At 40.1% G+C, this 18,719-nt stretch overlaps 1 pseudogene; it reads left to right on the top strand.

The window, feature by feature from the left end:
- Window positions 1-8,432: 8,432 nt before the first annotated feature.
- On the top strand, window positions 8,433-17,402 carry LOC130136602 (serine/threonine-protein kinase PCRK1-like; annotated as a pseudogene).
- The last annotated feature ends 1,317 nt before the right edge of the window (window positions 17,403-18,719 follow it).

Raw genomic sequence — 18,719 nt, 5'->3', positions numbered from 1 at the left:
GGGTGGGGATCAGCACGCCGTCGTCACGTGCTTTTTTTATAACTAAAGACAGAAACAGCAGAAAGCCAATGCTTTTTGTTCCTGTTCTTCTCCAGTTCGAAGTCAATGTCATTCCCAAAGTGGCAAAAAGGTGCTGCTGCTGCTGCTCCCAACCACTGTTGTTCAATAAAAAAAAAACCAAAATGCTAATGAAGAGAAAACTGTCCCCCTCCCCAGAACGTACCTCCTCCTCCTCCTCCTCCTCGTTCACGATCGGACTTTTTCGCCGCAGACCGACCGCACACGCTTTTCTTCTCGTTCCACAGTTTATTGTATATTTTTTAGTGTATTCTACCTTCATTGTAACGTGCGCACAATGCATTGTATATTTAATTCTGACCCTTATTCGATATTAATTTAGCCACCCGGAACTATTTATTTTTTAGAAAAGGATTATGCTCCGGTTCTTCATTTGAAATTTTTTTTCCTTATTAATAAGTGTGTCGGAACGCTCTCTAACAAGATCGTTTTTTTAAGACCGTACCAATTAAAGTAGGACATCACCTAATACATTACCTATTCCCCATTCGAACCATTATTGACGAAATTTTGAGTGGAAAATTATGTATTTCTTTATAAAAAGGAAAAAACCAGAAAGAAAGGCACCCTAAGTAGGGTTATTTAAAAAAAATTAAATTTTAGATACATGTAATTATGTTGAATTATGTCTATATCCTTCAATCTTTTACATTGGTCAATAAAGAAATAAAAGTTACCCAATATGTCAAACGTATCCATACCACTTTCTCCGCTTCGGTACGAATCAATGGTAGTTTGGAGTCAGACCAGTACGATTCGGGCTTGTCGTGCCATATCGATGGCGTTCGATTAAACTCATTTGAGCATGTTAGCTTGTATTGCCCTTGTTCCCGCTAAAATGACTTGATCATAAAAAAAATGCTAAAAAAGAAAACTAATGCCGCCAAAACTTTAATGCCTCTTACGATACAAATACCAAAAATTCTTGCATTGCAAAAATCTTAAACTATACCCATTGCAATGCAAATATCCATTTTTTTAAAGAAAAAATATCATAAATTTATTATATGGATATCAATTCGGTTATTAAAATTTCAACTTTGCCAATTTAATACTAGATCTTTGCACAGGATTCCTAACGTTTCTTTTCGGCCAATTTTCGCCGGAAATCGCTGACGCCGCAGTCCAGTCATCGCCGGCCATCCCGCGTGGCACAACGCAACGTCGGCGATTCTTTGCGAAAATTGGCCGGAAGGACATCGTTGAAATCTCGCATAAAGTTCTAGCATTAAATCGGCAAAATCGAAAAGTATAAAACCAAACAGGCATTCGGACAAGAATTGCGGAATCGGAAAATTGACGGGAGAAACGAAAGCGCGCTGAGCCCGTAAATTAGTACATGGACCGAAAATAAAGTGGTAAATTTGAGAGACTAAATTTGAAGAGGATTTTAAAAAAGATAAGAAAATTAGAGACTAAAAAAGTGGTAATGATTGTCCCCGCTCCCCCTCTCTCTCTCTCTCTCTGTTCTCATGTCCCTACGTACAGCAGGGTCCAGCAGACTGGGCCCCACCAAACCCCCACCAGAGAGAAAATCCCTTCTCTCTCTTCCTTTTTCTTCTTCTTCTTCTTCCCTTCTTCTTCGTGCCCGCTGCTTCTGCTCCTTCCGTTTGCTTCTCGGGGGGCTCTCCGCCGTGCACAGGTACCCGACGCGGAGGCACTCCACCATCTCGCCCACCGAGCCGCCGCCGCCGTCGACCCTCAGCCTCCTCTCGAGCGCCTCTTCGCCGCGCCCTTCCCTCACCAGCCTCCTCGCCCACGCCAAGCTCTCCTCGCTCCCTTCCCTCCCCGTCAGCAGCTCCACCTAGATCATCCCGAAAAAGTAAACGTCCGCCTCCAGCGGGGCGGGGCCGGCGCTTCCGTTCGCCGTCGTCCGCCGCCCGCCGAGCCCGAACCGGAAACCACCGCGGACCGCCCTCGTCGTCGCCGTCGTCCTCGTGCTGTCGCTGTTGTTAGTCGAGTAAGTTAATCTTAATCCCGTGTTTAGAGTGTTAAGCTTGCTTATGGTAGTTTAATTTATGTTTAGATTAAGTTAGTGGTTGTTTAAGTAAGTTCAGTGCAGAAGTTATTATTGGATTATTTGATAACTATGGATGATAGGTTATCGTTTGATTGATAAGTTATCGTTGGAAATTAAGTGATAGATTATCGAAAATTTTAGCGATAGATTATCCATATGCTTGATAAGTTATTATTAATTTGGGTGATAAGCTATCGGTGCATGTGGGCGATAAGTTATTGCGAATATGGTGATAAATTATCGATTGTTTTATTATTATTATTTATTTCAATAAGTAAAAATATTTTCGGAATGAAATATTATTATTTTATTATTTAAAAAAATAAAAATAAAAATAAAATATTTTAATTCCGAAAATTAAATATTAATATGTGGAATGATTTTTAATACCGAATTGTGACGTCTATGTTTGGATGGTGATTCCTAAGTTGGATTTCACCATACAAATTAGCGTATCCAGCTAAATGATTTGATTAATTATTTTCAAAATTTAATATTATTTTATTATGAAATAAATAATTTCGGATTTAAATATTAATAATTTATTATTAAATAATTACTTTCCGAAATTAATTTTGATATTTTTTGGATAATTATTTTTTGTACGTATTAAGGATGAACTTGCCACCGTAAGATCCAATCCAAGTCCGTCCAACGATCACCTCTGCCTCAAGCACCTTGGCGAAGTCCAAATATCATTTCATATTTGTAATTTTTTTATATACACGAGCAATTATTGCCCTTTTTTATTTCTATCTTTTTTCCATTTAAATAATCTTTTTGGTTGAAATCGAACATATAGTTGAAATGAGTAGTTCTAATAATGCCTTTTAGCGTTGCCTTGCCTTATCCCGAACCTTTGCTTTTATCTCACGTGGATTGATTGGACATTTAGGGCGAGAATGATAGCTGTTTTGTTTCAGAAACAATTTCTGAAATAGACATATATTTTTTTATTTCTGTTTCCAAGACGAACTTCTGAGAAAAGAAATCTGTTTGATAACAACATAAAATTTATATTTTCTGAAATAGAAACCCGTTCGATAATAGCACAAATTTCTATTTCCCGGAATAGAAATCCATTTTTTTAGAAATGGAATAAAAAATTAGAAAATCCGAAAAATTCCTAAAAATCTCAAATTTTTTTTAGAAAAACATAAAAATTGAAAATTTACAGAAAATAAAAAATAGTCAGATTTCGGGGAAAATAGGAAATTTGTTGAATTTTTTATAAAAAATGAAAAATAAAAAAATAAAAAATTTCAAAACTTCAGAGAATGGCTTAGAATACATGTGACCACCTACTTTGAGTGAAATTTAAATTTTTTGAGGTGCCCAAAAAAAATACAAAAATAAAAAATTTCAAAACTTCACAAAATGACTTAAGAATACTTGTGGCCACCCACTTTGAGCTCCAAAAATTTAAATTTCGCTCAAAGTGGGTGGCCACAGGTATACTAAGCCATTCTATTTTGATTTTTTTGGACACCTCAAAAAATTTAAATTTCACTCCAAATGGGTTGCCACAAGTATTCTAAGTCATTTTGTGAAGTTTTGAAATTTTTTATTTTTTAATTTTTTTGGGCACCTCAAAAAATTTAAATTTCACTCAAAGTAGATGGCCACATGTATTCTAAACCATTCTCTGAAGTTTTGAAATTTTTTATTTTTTGATTTTTTTGGGACACCTCAAAAAATTTAAATTTCACTCAAAGTGGGTGGCCACAGATATTCTAAATTTTTGATTTTTTTGGGCACCTCAATAAATTTAAATTTCACTCAAAATGGGTGGCCAAGGGTATTTTAAGTCATTCTGTAAAGTTTTGGAAATTTTGACTTTTTGATTTTTTTTAAAATTCACCAAATTTCCTATTTTCCCGAAATCTGACTTTTTTTATTTTCTGGAAATTTTTATGAATTTTTCTGGAATTTTTCAATTTTTATTGATTTTCTAAAAAAAATTGAGATTTTTAGGACTTTTCCGAATTTTCTAATTTTGTTTATGGAATTTTTAGTTTTATTTATTTTCCCGCCGAAAAAGAACCGGACCAAACCGGGACCTGACCAAGATCAAATTTAAGAAGAGATGTGTTTTGAAGAGAGAAATGAGTTCTTTTAGAAAACCTACTTTTTTTAGATTATGATTTCTGGTCCAGAACCAGTTCTCGAACAAAAACTTGTTCGAGAAATAGAAAAATAGAATTGCGTTATCAAACGAGTTTCTGTTCTAAACCTGTTTTTGGAATAGAAAATTAGTTTTGGATAAAAATAGAATGGTTATCATTCGCTCCTTAAGTTGCTATGAAAAGAATAATTACACGGCTACGTGTCACTTATGAATTTGAATTTCTAAAGAGAAATAAAAAATTATTAGAATTAAAAATTAGTTTAAAAATATAAAAGTATAGAAAAGATAAAAATAAAAATAAAACGTGTTATATGAAAAAAGATATGGAAAACGTTTTTGATGAAAGTTATTTTTCTTGGAACGAACTGAAAGTCGGGTGTAAATCAAATTGTCAAAAAAAACACAAAACAAAGTGAAATGGAAGATTAAGGATTTATCGTGGGGTCCACTCAAGCAGGACCCCGTTTCAAGTTCTGACCAGCTCGTAGCTGTCTCTGCAAACACAGAGGAAGTTGATCTCAGTGTTTCACTTCACCTGCTCGGTTAACCCCGCAGGTTCCCCCGTCCTCATTTTGTCCTTCCGGCTCATTTCCCCAAGAGCTAGAAAAGGTCATTTCTATCTCCGGCCAACTTCCGACTCATTTCCCCTTTTTCTTCTTCTCTATCTCTCCTTCACCACCTCAAACCCAGAAAACCAGACCACCCCACCTCCTCCTTTTCTCTCCTTCTTCTTCCTCAGAAACAACCACCCACCTCATTTTTCTCCTCCTCCTTCCTCAGAACCCGTGAGAGAAGAACGGAAGACAACAGAAGCAGGTACGTTTGCTCTCCCGTTTTCTCGCTGGTGAGCGTCGCCGGTGGCTGGTGGGCGAGGGCGAGGGCGACGCGTGCCAGATTTGGCAAGTCGAGCCTCGTCCTCGACGCCGCCGCTCGCGAGGAGGAGCGTGGCCCTCCGCAGCGGCCTTTTGCGTTGTGAGTAAAAACGCTTTATAACTCTTGCTTCGTCGGGGGTTTCTTGCTGACGACCTGCGAATGTCGCTCCAAACGCGAAATGCCTTCTCTTTACCCCTCTCTTTACCCCCATGCTAAAGGCATTGTTTCTGCCCTGAAAGACGAGATGATCGACGTTGCCATTGCTTCCAGATCGCCAACTCCGGATGTTAGCCAAGACTTTTTTTTTAAGTGTTCCGTTTTGAGTACTCGCTGTTTGGATAAACGCGGAGGGAGGAGTAGGAAATATTCGATTTTTGGGGGTGTTTTGGGCCTCAGAGAATTGTGGGCCTGTATTACAATTTAAATCAAATTTTTGCTGGGCTAAATTTAGTTGATTTGGACCGGGCCCAATGCCGGTCTGATTTCCAGATATAACCAGGACCCATGGTCCTGGTCGGACCACATAGTCAGGCCGGGTTCCCTGACCCGGTCCGAAGTCCATTTTCCCGGATTAAAATAATAAATTATTTTTTTTTAAAAGATCCAGAAAAATTCGGAAAAATTAGGAAGGGTTTAATAATTAATTTTTTGGGTGTTAATTTCATTAGATCTTAGTGTTAATTTTATTCTAGACTTAGCATTGAGAATAGGAAAAATGTGGAAACCTTTAAAAATTTGTCCGAAAAATTGAACAAGCCATTAGGCTTTACTGTAGGGCTTTTGATTGCCTTTTTTTTTTTTTTTTCTAAAGACGATGTTAGGTCGCTGGTTGTTTATTTCTATTCCGATTATTTGATTGCGTACTGCATGAGTGGATTTGAACCTTTGTTTCATTATTATGTAAACTGCACGAGTGCTTAGGTATGAAAAATTATGCTGGTGATATTTCTTTATTGTGTAAATCTTTAAATAAGAAAAATACTCTTGACACAATTTCATAATTTTCAGTCCTCTCTCAGTAAATATTTAAATCGAAAACTGAGGTTTGTTTTCATTTCTGGATTTGGCTCAAGCAATATGTGCATGAGTAAGGATTCCTTGTTGTTGTCGTGATTGTTATGCGCGGTCACGGTTATGCATGTTCGTGTGTTATGTGAGATCTTTCAGGGAAACGTGCTTAGGATATTTGCTACAGAATGGAGCATGTCTTGTTGATTGTGTAGGAAGTGAGTTTTATATTTCGCCATGACTTTGAAATTGTAGCACGTAAAAAGTTGGACCGCACGGGTAAAGTGATGTTGAGGATGGCATGAAATTGCGCGCTTATACTTTATTTGAAAAGTTGATAAAATATGTACATGTTTCGGCTCATTATTGGGATACCTCTTAGGTTGTTCATGTTGGTTGTGATAAATTTGTAGTAGAACAAAAATTGGAAGGTCTTCATGTGAGAAGAATTGCAGCTATTGCGAATTCCTCTTAATATGCATTGTATGTAAAGTGGAACCGGTCTGGTTCCTGGCACCAGAAACTGGGAATCGGTCCTCTCAGTCCGGTTCCCAGTTCCTCAGTCGGACCGGACCAGACCGGGAATCGATCACTCCTAATAATTATCATTTTCTTAAACCTCTTTTTTCCTAATGTTGGATGTTGGCGTCCTTCCATCAATCGTCGGTGGGAATCGACCTTTATCAAGCTTATTGGGATTGTATATTGGAATTGAAATTGACTGTACTGGTATATGTTGTTTATCATATTTTTTTTCTGAGCAGCGATGGATTTATTCACGTGTGCATGTGGATCGTGCTACGACATAATGGCGTCTGAGCAGCCAGTGTGTCTGTCAGAGCCATTTGGCGAAGATGAGAGTTTTGTGCTGTTCTTATTACGGCTCTTTGGAGGAGGAGAGGACGACGAAGATGATGTGTTGGCTCTGTCAGAGCCATTTGGCGAAGATGAGAGTTTTGTGCCGTTCTTATTACGGCTCTTTGGAGGAGGAGAGGACGAGGAAGATGTGTTGGCGCTGTCAGAGCCATTTGGCGAAGATGAGAGTTTTGTGCCGTTCTTATTACGGCTCTTTGGAGGAGGAGAGGACGACGTGTTGGCTCTGTCAAAGCCGTTTGGCGAAGATGAGAGTTTTGTGCCGTTCTTATTACGGCTCTTTGGAGGAGAGGACGACCTATTGGCTCTGTCAGAGCCATTTGGCGAAGATGAGAGTTTTGTGCCGTTCTTATTATGGCTCTTTGGAGGAGGAGAGGACGACGAAGATGAATATGTGTTGGCTCCTGCTGCTCGAGTCAGCGAAATAGAAGAAGAAGTGGAAATTGAAGCGAGTGATGGCAGCCACCAGTCTCAGACACAGTCGAATAGGGATGAGAATGACCATGATCAGCACATAAGGTCCGTTTTCACATCCATGCTCATTATTTCTTATAAAATAAGTATTGACGGTCGTTATCTCTTAATTGTTTATTACCTAGCATTTTAGCGGTAAATAGTTCCTTGTAGATGTAGCTTGACCAGATGGTTTTCTCCAACTATTAACTACTACCAACTGGATTAATTTGGTATGCCTTTTTTTTGGCCAGACAAGGAACGATCGAGGCCTTCCATCCTCCAGCAAGGTCGGTCTGCAAGAAGCATGTCTGCCTCTGCACCCTTGCCGCCTGCATAACCTCCTTTGCGCTAGCTTATGGTTAGTCTCCCCCTCTCTCTCTCTTGTTTGATATTGTGAAGTATGTGAAAATTATTTGAAAAATAGCTTTGAAGTTAAAAAAGAAAGTTAAAAGATAAAGCAACTTCACAGAATTTTTTTATTTTTATTCTTTGAATTTTTTATAGATATATAGTTATAAACGTTGTATATGGTTTATAAGATTTTTCTTCTTATTATTATTTTCTAAAAAATTTTGATAGTACAAATATCGATGAGCGGAGCGGCGCCGTATATGAAGATAGACCTGAAAGTATCCGATCTCCATCTTAGTATTGTGACGGGGGCCCAGAGCGTCATCACGATGTCCGGATTGGTGATGGCGAGATGGATTTCTGATCGGTTTGGCCGCCGCATGGCGATTGTGGCGGCAGCGGGTATGTATTTCGTCGGGCCCCTCATTATGGGTTTTGCCCGGAACTATGCAGTTTTCTTGCTTGGCCGCGCCTTTGCCACTTTCGGGACTGGCTTCGCTAGCATGATTGCCCCCTGTATGTGACTGAGATTTCCCCTCTCTTCTCCCGCGGCTTCTACGTCTCCTGCCCTCAGGTACTCTCTCACTCAGTTTCCTTTCTTTCTTTTCCTAATTTTGTAGCTTCCTTTTATCACGTTTTTCTATTTCTCATCAAATTTTTGTCTTGAACTTATTTCAGATGTTCATCAGCATTGGCAGCCAGTTGGCCAATCTGACCAACTATTACTTCTCCAAACATCGCCCCAGCCGGGGGTGGCGTTGGATGCTTGCCACGGGAGCCATCCCTCGGTGTTGCTTTTTTTCGGAATTTTTGCCTTGCCGGAATCTCCCCAGTGGCTCGTCATGCGAGGCCGCCTGCGCGACGCCAAGCGCGTCCTCGCCGAGACCTCCAAGTCCGAGGAGGAGGCCGCGCTCCGGTTAGCCAAAATCAAGAAGGATGCCGGAATACCTGAAGAGTTCGACGACGATGTCTACACGAATGCCAACCAGAACACCGGAGTATGGCGGGATATCCTCCACCCGACCTGGTCTATGGTCCATATGCTACTATGTGCCGTTGGAATCCAGGTCGTCCAACAGGCATGTGGCATGGATACCTTGGCACTGTTTAGCCCAAAGGTTTTCGAGACGGTTGGCATCACCACGCCTGCCGGAAAGCTTCTTGCAAATATGGTGCTTGACACAACGAAGATATTGGTCTTTCTCCTTGCCAGCTACCTCGCTGATCGGGTCGGCCGGCGGCCATTGTTGCTGGGCAGCATGGGCGGCGTGTTCTTGTCGCTTATGTTCGTCGGACTGTTCCTCAGCTTGAAGGTCTCGCGGGGAGTGGAAGTCTCGGTGATTCTTTACGTCATCTTCTTCTCGATCGGGCTGGGAGCGATCACGGACGTATACTGCACGGAGATCATCCCATTGAGGATGCGTGCGCAGGTTTACATAATTGGCCTTGGCATTAAACAGGGGGTGAGCGTAATATTATCATATACGTACTTGTCGATGTTCAAGGCGATCACCCTCGGTGGGGCTGCCTTTTTGTTTGGGGGTTTCGCCATTGTCGGTTGTGTGCTATTTTATATCCTAATGCCCGAGACGAGGGGGAAAACGTTGGACGAGATCGGACAGCTGTTTGGTAGGTTGAGGAGGACCACGGTAAATGATGTACTCGTCCAACTGTTCGGTAGGTTGAGGAGGACTGCGGCGAATGATGTGGAGATGCAAAGGACGGAGGCTGCAGTGAGCAGCGAATAAGGAAGCATTATATGTAAAGAGCAAATAAATGGAATAAGTATAAAACTGCGGCGCCGAGGCAGAATATAAATCCGACCAGCGTGGGGTCAATGATCCGTTTAAAGTGAGAAGGCAGATGAGCATAAGATTGATATAATATCGGAGGAAGCTTGTTTTAGATAAGAGAAATAACGTAGATGATGAGAATGGCAAGGATGGAAAATAAAATTCAAAAGGTACTGTCGACGCTAAACTTATCAGCAGGGCTTTAGTCTGGGGCTCCAATGTCTTACCACTTGATGACATTGTCTCGGTATGTCCTTTTCATTGATCTGATTCTTTACTAATCTATATATGGGTCTGGCTGTCCATCTTAACAAAGGTAATAATGTCCAATTGTCAAACCTCTCCCTACTTGGACACTTGAGAAGGAAGCGCATGTTCATACTGAATGCTGCTTCACATTTCTTAGAAAGTTTGAAATAGCTAATGCTTTCCCATCAAGTAATTTTGAGGACTTTATTATGAGGCTTATGACCGAAGATAAGCGGGGACAGTTGACACCTTTGCTTTTCCTCTGTTTGTGAATCTTTTGAGTTCATATGGCAGACATGGCTACTATTCTCATGCTGGTTCACGACGAGCGATTTGTCCACTGATAATTTTTGCTCCTTTGTTACAGCTGAATAATCATCCAGCTTTTGTGTTAATCCTTCACATGAACATTTGCATATTGCTCTGTTTTAGAATGTTTGAGGTCGCAAATGATATGCTTATGTGGTAGGTCCAACAGCTTGTGTGAGAGAATGGATGTGTTCTAACACCGACAGTGCTTATTTTCACGCAGGAAAGATGATGATTAAGCTTGAAGTTTTAAGCAATCAGAAGAGAATGAATGACAATATCAAATCTACTAAGCGCGGCCCCGCCACCTCTGGTTTGGAGTGTAAACTTGATGAGCTGCGAAAGGAAATCTCTTCTATTCATGGGGGAATATTACCCCAGTCAGTCTTGACAACTCGACAGATAAGTATGATTAGCGCCAGAAAACCAGCTCAATAGCAGAGGTGACTACTTTTTGTACTGAGAAATGATTAGCGACAGATAAGTATATTAGCGCCAAAAATCTGGTAACTCATTGCTACCGTCCCCGTTACAGGTTTATGGAATGCTGATGGGTTGATCTACATATGAGGGCATGCTAACGAAAACAAGCATCCTTTTGTCCTAACTAGAACTGGATTGGTTGGTAGCCAAAGGTAGGCAGCTACTTGGACTGGCGATAACCTTTCAAACTGGGAGCACCTGCACATGAGCATCTCGATGGTACTTCAGCTGGTAAGTGAATTCTTTTCTTTTATAGTTGATAAATGTGTTTGATACTAAAAGAATTCTTTTCTTTTATAGTTGATAAATGTGTGTATTTTTCGTTGTTACAGATCTATTATACTTTCTATAACCAGTGACATCGGGACTATAAGTTCTGAGGTTTGTACTTATACGTTTATTACATTTCTGTATTTAGGCCAAATATTTGCGGACTGAAGGTTACCTTCTGTGCTTTTTGCTGTATCTGCTGCTTTCTTGCTCCTATGTGATTTGATATTTGTTCAATTTCATCAATGTAGGTGTTTGCTGCTCCACACAGTCTCAAGATTTCCATGAATTGACAGAGTTAGATGGGATAAGGCTTGGCATGAGTGTCTTGATGTCCAATGTAAGTAATTTCATATATGCTGACGTGTGTTTTTTCCTATCCATTTTCATATCCGATCTAAATCTTCAACTTAAGAGAAAAGAATTGTTTAAATTTGGTTTTCTTCTCTCCCCTTGTGGCTGCAGCTTTTGTGGAACTAGTGCATTCAAGCAATGGTATTACACGTGGGAATGGAGTACAAAGGCCAGCTGGCAAGTGGGCTAAAGCATGAGATGTCTTCTGATAAAGAAAAGGGAGAGAAGAGGAACTTGACCGTTGTCCCTTCTCATTTCATCCAAAGTGACATTTCTGGCATCAAAGGGGAAACTCAGATCTTTCCAAGTTTGATGTTCTGCATCCTTTCTAAGGGCTGGTTTTCTGTTATTTCTTTCAGTTGGTGGTATGATGTAACCAGATTCAGGTTATTATTGATGGAAGTGACATGTACGATGAAGCTGATAGAGGTGAAATTGTATTGGAATCATGGGAGGATGGTAAGAGTTTTCTCGGATCACTTGAGTATCTCTACGTATATCATATGAAGAGTTTGAGGGGCATTTATGAGGGGCCAATAAATCGAGGATGCTTGTCTCATCTTAAATGCTTGGCCTTACTCACATGTCCTCGGTTGACTACTATATTCACACCTGGCCTCCTAATAAACCTGGATAGCTTAGAAGAGCTCAAAGTCGAAGCCTGCCCCCTTGTCTTTAGTTTAGTTAGGTGTGATGATGCTTCTTTTTACGAGAGTATTTGCTTCCTCCCCAAGTTGAAAGAGATATCCTTATTCTCATTGCCTGAACTCATTAGCATTTCCAGTGGCTTACGCATTGCACCAAACTTGGAACGGCTGAGCATTATTGATTGTCTCAATCTCAAGAGTCCATCACCTGATGAAATCTGTTGCAATCATCTGACAGGGACTAAAGGTAAGGGTAATAATTAGCGGAGAGTATTGTTCTGTTGGAATGATGCATGTCATTCTCTTTCACTTTCATTTTATACATTTGATAGAACAAGTTAAGAGCTGCAGGCCCAGCTTTATGAAGAGGAAAATTGGAAAGTCAATACTTATCTGAATGAACTTTGATGTTCTTTCAAATCGGATATCTGATCTTTTACTCTTGAAATGTTTATGAATGAGGCAGTGACAGCTAACTGTATGAAACTCTGGCCGTTCTACTGTATCTTCAGAACTGTGACCTCTTCTGATGCATATTATATTTCAGTGTACAAAACCAAATGTTGTCACAGCATTAGTGTGCTGTGATTTGGATTGCTAGTTTATTTTGGCCACTGTAAACGTGCTTCAAGCTTGTAGAGTGACTTAACAATAGTCGCCTCAGTCACTAATTTTGGATGGGAGAATTTCTTCATTAGAGTGCTTAGGGAGTTATTATCGAGCCCATTTGTGGATAGGTTATTGGAATTCCTGTTTACATTCTGTAGAAATACTGTACTTTTTATCTGGCGATATGAAGATCTTACTTCTTAATGTCCTGCTTGTTTTTGTTGGAGGGACATATGGGAAAAGGGAAAGCAACGTACTTTTTATTAATTTTTGGTCTGGTGAAGGAATGAACTTGAAGTTAATGTTTGATTTATGTGGCAAAGTCCAGCCAAAGGCTTAAGCTATTAGGGCGAGGGAGACTAGATGTATACAAGGTTATTATCAAATTTTCAAATTGTGTTACGGATTGTATTGTAATAATTGCAGATGCGGGCATATGAGCCTCTTGGAGGTGTAATCACCACAGTAGGGCCGATAGCGGCTGTTGTTGGTGTGAATTTCATTCTTGCCGACTGCTATCAGCTGCTACTTAAAACGATGGTTATTATAAGCTCCGTAAACAAGTGATGATCCATACTTTAATGTCCCCTCTCATGTGCAAGTCCGAATAAAACCATATGATCAATGCACTTTAATGATAACATAGAGAAAATATCCCACTCAAAATAAAAGATTTAATGGGGCATGAAAAATTGAAAGTTGGCTCTAGCACCAAATTAAAAGTCCAATCTGAAAGTTTAAGTTATTAAGTGGATGTAGACCATAGGACCATTACAAACCCCAAAAGAAGCAAAGTGGGGTATTTTACCATTATATGTAGCTTGTTATTGTGAATTTATAGTCTAATTCTGGTTTTGTGCTTTAGTGACTCATGCATTTGCCCCACTAACATTTGTCGAGTTGGAGTTTTTAGCTCTCTAAATGTGCTGTTATGCCTAGTTTATGTAACTCTTTTGTTGGATTTGCTGTGCAATTTCCGTTTCACACTTTATCGACTTATGCTGTAGCCCAATCAGAACTTGCCAAGTTACTCTCTGAGGCTCTCTTTGATTGCCAGCGTCCTTAGGAGCGCTCTTTGTTCCCAGAGTTTTATTTGGTAGTGTTGGTTTGTCGAGTGACTAACAGTTATTGTGGTTGTAGATCATCTAGTAATGGTGATGAGAGCAAAGTATCTCACAGGAAGACATGAGTTTGTGAAAAATCTTGACTAGGTTGAGGATGTGATATCATAAGAAGTGAGTGTTCAGTGCCTTAGAGATTGAGAAAGTCGTACATCAGGTAGACGAGACATTTGTCATTCTGAGTTGCTTGAAGAAAGCTTTAGCGTTTCAATAAGCATTGAGTGAGGTTATGTGATGAACTGGAGCTGATAGTGGTGAAGCTCATTGAGGAGTTGATTGATTGCATTAAATTATTTAGTTTTATCAAGAGATCTGGTAGATTCATTGCTGCTCATCTTTTTCCACCGCTTTGATTGCAAGTTGAGGTATGTTGTCAAAGTCATTTGTTGTAGACCACAGGTATTAACCTGGGTGGCTACATACTCTCCTCTATCTGGGACTGAATATTTCCTTGAATTGGAAAAGTAACATGTGCTGGGCCAACTGGCAGATTAGCTAATTCATCTTTAAATTCCTGTTTAGATGAAGTGGCTTGGTGCTAGTTGTTCATCTAAGTGACTCAAATCGGCGGTTACTCATTTTGTCTAATATGCTGATTTTGTGTTTGAGCAGAACACAGCATTCCAAATGATGCAAGCGGAGAGCAGCCTGCTCCTCCTGTGGTTTCATTGACGACCACTGGTAATGCAGACCCTTCAACTTCTATGGGGAGGACTGCCTTTCCTAATGTTTCGCAGAAACCCAGCAATCTCAAAGCCTTCACTGTTTCAGAACTCAAATCAGTCACCAAGAACTTCAGCCGCTCTGTCATGATTGGAGAGGGTGGGTTTGGGTCTGTTTATAGAGGTACAATCAAGATTACAGAAGATCCATCTAAAAAACTTGAAGTGGCCGTGAAGCAGCTGGGCCGGAAAGGAACCCAGGTAAAACTTTATCCTCCCTAATCATGTGTATCTGTTTTTAAGATTATGCGTAATAGTGTATTTTCTGCTTGCTGTTTATCTGCAGGGACTTAAAGAATGGGTGGCAGAAGTTAATGTTCTTGGTGTGGTTGAGCATCCAAATCTTATAAAATTAGTTGGATACTGTGCCGAGGACGATGAAAAAGGAATTCAACGGCTTTTGGTATGTGAGTATATGCCAAATGGAAGCGTTGATGATCATTTATCATCTCGCTCCCAAACACCCCTTCCATGGGAAATGAGACTAAGAATAGCTCAAGATACTGCTCGTGGCCTGACGTACTTACATGAGCAGATGGACTTCCAGGTTAGTACCTTGATCCATTTTATGTTGACTCATAAATGGCATCATTTGTTTCTCTTCATTCAAGTTCAGCCATCTCATTTCCATAGCACTTAGGCACCACTTGTCCATTAGAACTGAAATTTCCTTTCTCATCCTCTTCTTTTCATGTTTCCTTTTTCATTTCTTTGCCTAGATATGGGAGTCAATGGGATGACTCTAAATGATTATGAGCAACTTCTACTTTTTCTGAAATCGTTTTCTTTAGTATAGTGACATGGCAGCAACCTTTCTCATTGGCCAGGATTACACATCTGAAAGGCAGGGCCTGCCTTCTTACTTACCTTTTGGGTGATTTCTGATACAGATAATTTTTAGAGATTTCAAATCATCGAACATTTTACTGGATGAGCAATGGAATGCCAAGTTGTCGGACTTTGGATTAGCAAGACTCGGACCTCAAGAGGGTCTCATTCCTGTATCATCGGTGGTATGCTCATATAGATGGATCATTCTTTTATATATTGTCCATATGTTCCTACGTAAATTAAAGACATAATTCAGTGCTAAATAACTAAAGCTCTATTCAGTAGCATCTCCCATCATTTTTACCTTCTCTTTGTTCTTTGTCTAATATTTTTTTTTCTTTGTCTAATATTCATTTTCATTATTATGAAGACAGTCTAGTCACAGAAAGAAAGGTCCATAGTTAATTGGGCATGTTTGTATGATGACTTTTGCATGAAGATTTTTGTTCTCTACGAACCATTTAGTAATCTAGGCTATTGTACTTTTTGTCTCTGGAAGCTCTAACGTTTCTGAAAGAAAGTTGGGCAGCGTCAATTGTTAACAAAAAGCCATGACACAAATCCTGATGCTTCAACGGCTAGCATTAATTGTTTGTTAAAGCTTTACAATGGTCTTTTTTTTTTTTGGTCGAAAAGCTTTACAACAGTCTTTATCCAGTACGTATATTCATAGAGATTAAAAGGTACCACTAGCACTCTGATGGACCATTTACTATGGCAGACAATTTAATAATACTCTACTTAGATCAATTCATCCCTTTTTAATTCCGTTGGCAGGTATGTTCTTGTTACTTTGACTTTTTAGTGATTGGGATGATGTACTTCATCCAGCAACTGCTAAAATGGGCCTGTGTGTTTCATTTACTTAAATCAGCTTTTCATGCATGTGACTTTGTATGAATGTGGAACCCAACTCAATTTTGAGAATATTCCGAGTTTGGTACAGCTCCATAGAAAACCCTGATATCCTTTTAATCTCTTTGCCATGCTTCATTGCTAGACTTATTAAAACAAAAATAGTGCCTGCATCCGTGAGAAGTTTGGTAAAACCTGAATGACATCATGAAAGTGATTTCTACATATTGTATGCCTTGTGGGGCGCTAAAATTTTACACCTGCCCTCTTCCTTTGTTAGAAGCGAATCATGCTAAAAACATTGACACTTGCACAAATTTGTTACTCTTTCGATTAAGGTACAACTATGAATAAATTAAAGTACAACATAGTGTCACCTTCATGCAAGTCTTCCTTGACATTTTTTGTGCAATGGACGATTCTAACTGTTTTTCTTGTATTGTTAATGATGGTTTTATACCAGGTTGTGGGAACCATTGGATATGCTGCTCCTCAATACCTGCAAACTGGCCGTATCACATCAAAGAGTGATGTATGGAGCTATGGGGTTTTCCTCTAGGAACTAATCACTGGTAGGCGTCCTAGAGATCGTAACCTCCCCAAGAGTGAACAGAAGCTTTTAGAATGGGTGAAGCCATACCTATCAGATTCAAAGAAGTTTGAGTTGATAGTGGATCGCAGGCTTGAAGGGAAATACCAGGTCAATTCTGTGTACAAGCTTGCAACGGTAGCCAACAAATGCTTGCATAAAAACCCAAAGTCACGCCCTAAGATGAGTAAGGTGTTAGAGTTCGTGGACGAGATTGTGAGGGAATCAACTGGCATGGACTCATCGAATAGTTTTATGTCAGTAGAGACACAAGGTGATTCTGGAATGAAAAATAAGAGAAGGATTGTTGATTTTAAAGCTTGGGAAAACGGGTGGTTGGGTCGGATCTGGCACTGAAGGTTGCGAGGACGTGCTGAGAAGCAAAGGTTCAATGTAAATAGGCATGGTTTATGCAAAAGAAAGCAAGAGTAGAAAAAAAGGCAGCATGGCGTGGATGGAACTCGGGTTCAACACATTGTTAGGCACAAGAGACCAATAATTATTGGTTGTGCTGTAATATATTGTTCTCGTATAGAGAAACTCATTTGATGTAGAAGTAAGAGCATCGCAATCGGGAGCCTGGACATGGAAGGCCTATGACGAGAGAAGAGTCAAAACTCATTATTTTGGCCGCAAAATAAGGATGACCTGGTACATGAATGCAAAGTCGAGGAGCGTCCTGTAAAATGTAGAACAGGTATTGAAATTGTTGTGCTATGTGATCGACACAAATTTGTTTTCCCTCGAGTTCTGAATCAATATCAATCTTTTTTTGGAAAGTAATATTCATGTATTCTGTTTCTCTGGTTCTATATACGCTCTCTCTACGAAATGGACCCATTCCACCCTTGAAAACTCTGGATTTCGTGAGTATTCATAGAGGGTTCTGCTGCATGTACAAGCAAGATTTGGTAGGGTGTGCTATGAGGATGATTAAAAGGAGACAAGGAGGGTCTGCAGAAGTACAATATTGTTGAGACAGCACTATTATATCGTTTTATGTGTTAATGGCTCGTGTCGAGAATTATCAGTCCTTTACGGTGGCAATAAGCAACCTATACCTTTTACCAGTTTAGCTCAGGACAGAGTTCAGATCCAACCAAAAGTGTCGATAGGAACTATAGCAGAATCCCGTGACAACTCGATAGAAAAGCAAACCATCCGGAAAAATATTCAGGGTTTGCTGAATATCTGTGAACAAATTGCAAATTTGGAATCATTATACAAATCAAACAAGTCACATGTGGACATTGAGAGTCAAAAATCTGTTTCCCCTGTTGAGCTGCAAACGTATTGAATCAAAATTGCAGTCGATACAGTGAGTTTTACCGGCTCATGGTCGCATGTATTACACTTTGGAGAGGACTCACAAAATTACAAAAGTATCATGAGTCTCTATGTACCACTACTTAATCACACATCATTAGCTAATAAGTTTGTAGCTTCAGCATGAAGTGAATCTCGGGATTTTTGACAATTACTACAAAAAACCAGGGTGATCAGTAGATCTCTCCTCCTTCTCTGTCGAGTAGGTCTGCTTCAATATCTTCATCTACAGATGCATCCTTCAAGAACAACCCGAGTTTCTCCAGCGGGTTCTCTCTCCGAGCGCCGTGAAACACTTCCATCACCCAAGGAGAGCGCCTGAACACCCCCCTTGAGCTCCTTTAAAGCATCCAAATTCTCTGCAAGGTCTGCTGTCCGCTTCATGCTCCCGACTTTGGTTTGAGCCGCCTCTCTTTTCTGTTCGAGTTCCCTTCTCAGTTCTGTTTTCATGGACGATCTTTGTTGCAAGATACCACATCTAATTGCCGGTCTGCTTGCCAAGATACCAGATCTAATTGCCGGTCTGCTTGCCGACTTTTCAACGGACAATCTTTGTCGCAAGATTCCAGAACTAATTGCCGGTCTGCTTGCCAGCTTTTCAACGGACGATCTTTGTTGCAAGATTCCACAAATAATTACCGGTGTGCTTGCCAGCTTTTCTTGAACGTCTGCCTCACCGTGTATCAACAACTTTGCCTTCAGGATCACGCCAGCGAACCGCTGCTTCGACTTCTCGGTGCGGAGCATCCTCTCCACATCTGGGTAACCGACATT

Source organism: Syzygium oleosum, unplaced genomic scaffold, assembly GCF_021117445.2.
Source record: "Syzygium oleosum isolate NSW1041296 unplaced genomic scaffold, Sole_v2.1 Sole_v2.47, whole genome shotgun sequence".
In the NCBI taxonomy this organism is placed as follows: domain Eukaryota; kingdom Viridiplantae; phylum Streptophyta; class Magnoliopsida; order Myrtales; family Myrtaceae; genus Syzygium; species Syzygium oleosum.
The sequence above is the reverse complement of the archived record's forward strand: the minus strand, read 5'-3'. Positions and strand labels throughout refer to the sequence as shown.